This window comes from Drosophila novamexicana, unplaced genomic scaffold (assembly GCF_003285875.2).
Source record: "Drosophila novamexicana strain 15010-1031.04,08,12 unplaced genomic scaffold, DnovRS2.1 tig00000434-arrow-pilon, whole genome shotgun sequence".
NCBI lineage: Eukaryota > Metazoa > Arthropoda > Insecta > Diptera > Drosophilidae > Drosophila > Drosophila novamexicana.
The window spans coordinates 5,084,452-5,092,697 of record NW_020824802.1 but is presented as its reverse complement, the minus strand read 5'-3'; positions in this window follow the sequence as shown (position 1 = coordinate 5,092,697).

Below are 8,246 nucleotides of genomic sequence, written 5' to 3'. Positions count from 1 at the left end.
CGTTTCCCCATAAGAAAACACATTTCATAAATTTTTTTCGATGTTGTGAAAAATGTGAAAGTATCATAACTATATACAGCTGATAGATATATCGTTGATAAACGACTGCAAGGGGCAACATTAGATAAGAAATTTAAATTGTACTCATCCCACAAATTTTAGAATTTAACATGGCGAAATGTCGGAAAGAGTATGTAAAATGGAGCCCTTACTTCGAGGTCGCATTATTTGAGTTTTGGAAGAAAAACTTTGCGGCGCTTATGTAAATTAAAACAACTCGATCAGCTGTTTGTTTAAAGAAGCGGTACTTTTCCCCCTCACATGTTACCGACAACCGGTGGGAAATCAAAATGTGAAAATTTATAATGCGACATTCCTTAAGCCAGTGGACAGAAGCTATAAGACTGTTGAGAGTGGCAGCCGAACCCTGCCTCGAAAGCCAAAGGTCAGTATGAAACCATAGCTCGTACTTGTGCACTTGTGTGCATCTCATTATCCCTCGTTATCTACAAACATACATTTTATGTATGTGTTGTGTGGATGTGCGGTCAAGTAGATGATGGTGTCGCGAGCCAGATATTTCTTTTTCAACTGGTTGGCGCAGCCTTCGGGTTTTTGGTGTAGCCATTTTGCCAGCGGTAGCAAAGGGCACACATATTCAAATGCTCTATTATGTATTTCTTCGTCTAGTCTGGCATAATGATTAGTTTTTATTTAACAAAAACTTAAATGACCTAATTTAAATATTTATATTTTATATTATTGTTTTCTTGTTTGCTCTGGAAAACTAATTTGCTTAAATTAAAAAAAAAATCGAAGTCGTATTTCCGCAACAGTAATTCATCGTCGGCCTATCGAAGAATTCTCAGGGGCTCCCTCGCTTCAATTTATCGTGTTTCGATTATTTGGCTGTTTGACGTATCTATTCATTGTATGGTTAGTCAGTTTATTCACACTGAGTACTTTTTCGAGCGACGAATGAAAGATGTGAAACTGCTGTTCAGATTTACAAATTGCAGCCAATGTGAAAAAATGTCAAAAAATCTGAACTTTTAAAATTAATTGGCAACTGTTGTATATATAAAGGCACAATTACTGCAGGCGCGCATTGATCGGCTGGCGATAAAGGTTACCCAGCTGGATAGCACCGTGGAGGAAGTACCACTTACCGATTTAACACACAAAAAGGCGTTTAAAAAGATATTCGATCAGAAGATTTTCTCGCGTTCCTCGATGCCCGCCCCATGCTGGAGACGTATGCACTGTGCAACAAACCGCCGCCTCTGGACAAGCTCTTCGAGCTGTGACGAAAAGAGATGCTAAAGGATACGGAGCCCGTGATGCACGACAAAGGCAAAAAGCTGCATCGACCGCAGCAAGAGGCCACCGGCGGTGGTCCAAACAATCGGCACAAGAAACGCGTTCGCACGCTTCACAACACATGCGAAACGCAGCGATAAATCGCGTTGTGTCACGGCGATACCCTGATGCCCAACAATGTTATCTATCGTACGCCCAACATAATGCCCAATCGCACGTCATATGTATTTTTTTACTCTCTTGCTGTCTGAGCGCGCGAGCCTGTTTCAAACCCGAACAAAAACGAAAGCGACCTTGAACCAGCCGCACAGAAAACAAGAGGCCCCATCGCCGTACACTGACTGTCCAGTCTATATGTTGTTTGGTTGGTGATACTACAGACCAAACCTTAAACAAAAATCTACCCAGCGGACCAAAAACTTGCTCACGAGCGTTGCAGTGAGATCTTTGCGATAAAATTCGTGTACAGTAGAGAGAATGATGTGTTGTTTTTGTTTCATATATTAATCGTATTCAGAGAGTGCAACGTCGTGAGGAAAGAGCCAGAATAAAAAGCATTTTCCTTTGTGCTCTTTTCTATTGTCCGCCGAAGCGAGCAGACGTGGAATTCTGTAAAGGTAAGTAATTAACAAGTGTTTTTTAATAACTAAACTTTTCCCTTTCAGAATATAATTAAATAGCAATTAACAAAATTAAAAAAAAAAATTTAAAAAGATAAGAAAGTTGTAAAAATGCCATATAAAAGAAAAACAGACAATATATTTGCGAAGCTCGTCATGTGAAACGAGTCGCAGAAATAATTAAGATAGTTAATGAAAATGAAGTAGAAATGAAATTTGAGTCTAGTTTATTATTTTATGATAGCAATGATTTGCTAGCTTTTGAAAATTCCGGTTCAACCAAGTTTAATACTCGCATAGCCTGGCTGTCCGCTAATAACATCAACAAAAGAGCAGGCAATGATTTGGTTTTGCTGTTGGGCTAGTTTACCACGGGATATCCGTACTTTAAGATGTACTTCATGTGGCATTGGAAAACGAATCGTTGAGCCATGCGAGTACGTTCACTATGGTTTAAAAGACGCGTTTACGGATTTCCTTGTCAGTTTTACTTATCTTTCTCCCAATATAAGTTTAAATATAAATGTAAACGGGCTTCCGGGCCGCGCATTATTTTTGAGTGTGAAATATCCCTCCGAGTTTTGTTCATGTAACTTTTGTGTTCAGGAGGGAGAAACTTTTAATAGGCGAGTACTTTTCAGGGGATCATCTAATCCTCCACGAATCAATGATAGCTTCCGAAGCCGTCTTCGACAAGATCAGATAGTAAATCAGTTTCCACTAGAATATATTTTTACCTAAAGAATTCAATAGAGAAGTTTCGTACTTTTTCATTATATACCGGACCCATTATCTTTAAACACATTATAGATATAGATCTATACAACCACTTTTTATTACTTATAGCCTCTGTCCACTGGCTTAAGAAATGTCACATTTTAAAATTTCACATATTGATTGTCGGTAACATGTGAGTAGGAAACCTACCGCTTCTTTAAATTAACAGCTGATCTAGTTGCTCTTTCTTCCAAAACTGAAATAATGCGATCTCGAAGTATGGGTTTAGATTCTGTTTAGATGATTATCTCGATTAATCATCGCCAAAAACGCGAAATGTACTAGGCGAACTTACACATTTTTCAAAAATGTGACATTTTCGAAAAATGTCTATGTGTTTTCTTAAGGGAAAATGCATAGGCCGCATTTTACACATTTCTAAATATGTCACATTTTTGCAAAATGTGTACGAAATATGTTCAGTGGGCAGAGGCTATTAGCTTAGTAATTAGACTTCTTCCACACAAGGAGTATTGTGTCACACAAAACTGTTTTGCATCCAGTTTGCTGGATGTCGGGCTTATATGCTGAGCGTATGCCGAGAAGAATTATTGGCAATTTGGATGGCCAGCCGAAAATGGTCAATGCCGAGGAGGCGCGATAGATCGCTAAATAACCTGGATTTAAATTGTCTGCCTTGGTAAGTGTTAATGCGTGCTGGAACTCCATGTGTTGATGAGTGCTGTGGCTACTGTTTCAACTTGGATATCCTCGATGGCGATTGCATCTGGCCATCTTGTGTAGCGATCGATGATCGTGAGACAATATCTAAATTGACCAGATTGAGGTCCAATGAGGTCTACATTGATGTGCACAAATCTGCATGAAGGCAGAGTATATTATTGGAGTAGTGAATGAACGTGGTGCCTGACTTTAGATTTTTGGCAATGATGCAGTATTTGATGAAGTGAGATATATCCTTATGCACACAAGGCCACACAAAGCTCTGTTTGATGAAGTAGAAAAATCGCATAAGATGGGAGTACTTGATTGCGGTAGGTTGATAGATTTGATTTGAAGTGAAGTTGTGTTCCCATTAAAAAGCTTTTTTAGCTCTGGACAACTTGCTTGTGAAGCAGCAATCTTATTGTAGTCAATGATGGTGGCTTTAATAGTTTAGATGCGATGAGTGTCAGCAGTAATGCTATCGACACCTGCTGTATGCAGGTGAACTTTCCGATAAAATCTAGCTGTAGAAGCTGACGTGGAGAAGCTTTTCAGCTTTTTGAGTAAAAGCCTATACCAATGATTTATGGTCATTTTTACCTTCGAGCATGTAACGGAAATGATTGTTACTAAGGTAAATTGCAAGAAGCTCTCGATCGTAAGTACGCTTACCCGTGTAACCTGTCCAACTTATTGGAATTGAGTAGTTTTTTTTGTTACCCGGTATTATATGAATGATAACAGTGAGTTTTGGTAGGAATCTTCAATTAAAGTTAATCACTGCCAAAAAACGTTTCAGTTATTATGCGACTTTGGGAAAGGGAAACTCGATGATGGGTTTGACTTTGTCTGGTAATGGTTTGATGCCACTATGATCGATCAAATCACCTAGAAACTCGAATAATGTTTGACCGAAACGACATTTGCTAGAGCTGATTTTGAGATGAAAATGTCGAAGTCGTTCAAAAACCTGCCAATGGTGGATTTGGTGTTGCTCTATATTGTCTGATGTAATGGCGATATCGTCAATATAAACAAAGTCTAAATCCCTCAGTGTGGTATGCATGTACCTTTGGAAGGTTTGTGCAGCGTTGCACAATCCATATGTCATGTGTGTAAACTTAAATAATCCAAATGGTGTGGTTATTGCAGTCTTTGGGACGTCGCCTGGTTCGATGCGGATCTGGTGATATGCACGGTTAAGATCGTTGATCTTGTCACCAGAAAAGAGAATTGTTTGGCAGAAATTCCTAAACGGCGTTCAAGAGTTAAATTAATTGACTAATTAAAAAATTGTTGGATTATTATCCGTGAAAACCCTCACGAAATATTCATTGGCGCCCGAGAGAAGGGGCATCGTTTAGGATTTGTGGGACTTGTAGTACTTTGCAAAAAGTGCAATATTGGTTCGGCACAAGCCCAAGAGCTGTATTTTAATCGTCTACTGGCTGGCGTTTTAAATCTGGTGTATTGGATCTTGACATCTCTTGGATTTGGAACAATATCAAGGAAAGTTTGGAAAACCTTATAATGAAAACTCTGGTATTTCGTGAGAAAAATTGATAATAATAATATCCACAACTTGTGTGTGAGAAATGGTTACTGTAACCTGCAAAAGGCAAAAGAGAAATCAGTTTTTGGCACATATTGATTTATATATAAATAAAGCTAAATAAAAAATTAAGTGAACCGCCCTAACTCATATTTTAAAACAAGTAAGAGGTTCTAGTCGGGAGCTCCCGACTAGCGAATACCCTGAACCCTCCTTTTCCACCATCAAATGCATATATATATTCTATTTTAGAATCTATATGTCAAGTTTGGTGACTCTAGCTCTTATTATTTACCAAAATTGCCCAAAAAACATGATATCGATATCGATTTTTATCGATTGCTTGGAAACGGAGTAAGTTATCGATGATCGGAAACAAACTCAATCTGCGCAGGCACTAGGAGCACCTACATCTAAAAACGGACTTGGATAGATCGAATCGGCTATTGGTGCTGATCAAGAATATATAAACTTTCGATTAGAATATAATAGCATTTTCAGTAACATGGTTAAATTCAACCATATCTGATTTTGAGGTTTTTTCGAATAATTTTATTTTGCATAGAAATGATCGGTAGATCGAGGTGGTTGGGTGTTAATTGCCGTTAAGGCCATTCTCTTGTCAGAACTTTTCTGTTTTAGAACGCCTACTGACGCTGAGATTGTCTCAGTTAAGGTGTCTTTCTACACGGTATATCTATATTACATGCTATTATGTTCCTCCTTCTTCTGATATTCAAGTTCATATGAAACATATTACTTGTATTAAAGAAGTTTCTTCACACGTGCGTGATAATGACCTACTTATGGTGTTGGGTGATTTTAATTCGCGTAACATCTCTTGGTCAGTATTCACTGCCGAAAATTATCTAGTGCCCTCAGCACAGCACGATTTTATAGACTGCATGCTTGATCTTTCGTTGTTTCAAATCAATTCAATTTCAAATGTGTCTAGGTCCCCTCCTTTATCTCTTTTTGAGGCTGTATATCATCCTACTTTAGAGGTTGTAATGTTCACTTGTAATCCTCTAATTTCGTGCTCATCATTGTTCAAAGTGTATGTTTATGACATTTAATCGTACTACACCTTATCTTGTCAGTTATAGAATAGACAATACCCCTTTGCAACGATTTATTAAACGATGGTCTAAAGAGTTTAACGAACCTTTTATAAGGAAACTTCTGTACATCTCTCTTGTTCGCCTATCCTTGAATACTGCTCTTGCATCTGGTCTCCGCAGTATAACAATAGCCAGGATCGTATTGAATCTGTTCACAAGCAATTTCTGCTTTTTGCCTTACGAGGCCCTAATCTTAGGTTGCCATCCTACTCCAGCAGGCTGCTTCTTCTTAACCGTCCGTCGTTAACCAACCATAGGACAATTCTCGTTGTTGTCCTTCTACATAAGTTGATTATTGGCGACAAAGATTCTCCTTTTCTGCTAGGGCGTCTTCAATTCTCTGTCCCGTCTAAACAAACCAGAAATTATCGATGATAGTTCTTGCAAGGTACTTGTGAGTTGTGCAGCGGGTGAAGCTTGAGCCGTTATATAGTAAGTTTGAGCATTGTCGCTGATTTTGTGCAGCTGCCATTGCTAAGCAGAATTGGAGCTCAGGTCATTGCCATTTTCCTTTCGGCATTATTTTGCTTCTCTGTTTTACTGGTTGGAACCGGGTGTATAGTCATCACCATTTGTCTGGCAATTTTATTTGCATAAATTATTGTTTGAATCAAATTGTGCAAAATGTCCACGTTTAATGATGGAAATGCTAAGGACGCCAAGTCTAGTTCGAAATTAATAGCGACTTTGCAAAAGCATGCTAAAGTTCTAGGAGATATTAAGCGGTTAAGGACCGCGTTTGAAGTAAAATCAATTACATTTGATCAGATATTACTTTAATGTTGACTGGAGTTACTTGAAGGGTATATTGAAAAGATAATGGATATACCGGCTGACGTCGATATATTGAACCCTAGCAACGATTCTAAGGCAACAGTGGAAGATGTGTGTATTTCTACAATTACGATTTATGAGCGTCATTCAGTCAACATCATCCATCACAGTTACCCAAAATGCGGTTGGCAAAGTTCGGTGGAAAGCATTTAGAATTTCAAAACTTTATTTGTGCACAATGATTCCACACTGTCCAATATCGAGAAATTTCACCATTCAATTTCTTGCTTGTCTGATGACGCATTAGGAACAGTAAAGGCATTTCAAATCATAGATTGCAATTATGAAAAGGCTTTAGCAAGTTTAAGAGCTGTTTATGACAACAAATGCCTCATATTTTTGGACACGATTTCTCAACTCTTTGAAATTCCTTACATGATAAAACCTTTAGCCTCAAGTCTTAGAGGTCTTATAGACACCATATCGGCATTATATTCGTCTCTGCAGTCTCTAGGCGCTGACAAGGATATTGTAAGTGCAATGTTGATTCACTTGGCCATGGCAAAAGTAGACCGGGCAGCAAAGTTTCGATTCGAAGAACAGCTTGACTTTGATAGCTTGCCATCTTTGTCAAATTGCGCTGCTAAATTGAATCGGCTCTATCAACATTTTGTTGCTCAAGAGTCAACTAGGGGCAAAACGAAACAACGGCAAGAGGCTAATAAAGGGCATATCAGGTCATCGTTTTCGTGTTCTAAGGGTGATCAGAAATCAGGTACCAAATGCAGCTATTGTTCCGTCGCTGCTCATAGTCTCGCAATCTGTCAATCGTTTAGCGCTCAACCTGTTTATCAACGCTTTGGATTTGTGAAGCAACACAACTTGTGCATCAACTGTTTAAAACAAGGGCATGCAGTAAAAAATGTGAAGGATCGAAATTTCGAGTATGCTTAAAGCCACACCACACTGTACTTCACAGGTATACAACCGAAAATTTACAAACGCAAGCATGTAGTTCGGCCACAGCTTCTCCACAACAACAGGCTTATGTAACTCATGCTCACATCATCGCAAGCACAAGTTAGCACCGTCGCAATTGATATTGACAATAGTTCTCTCGACACTCTAGTACAACGATTTGGGGAATAAGAACAGATCAGAGAAGTCAAAGGCTTTATATACAGCTGAACAAATTGAATGTGAACGAAATTTTAAATAGATGACGTACTGCGAAATATGTAAACGATTTTATGAAAGAGTATCGTGACCTTGGACATATGTCAACGCTTACGCCAACTCCTCCAGGACTAGATTATAACATTCGCCATAAATGCGTCCTGCGTCCTGTTAGTAGTTTTTTGATGGGTCAAGCAAGACGTCAACGTCAACCTGACTAAACGATACTTTGATGGTAGA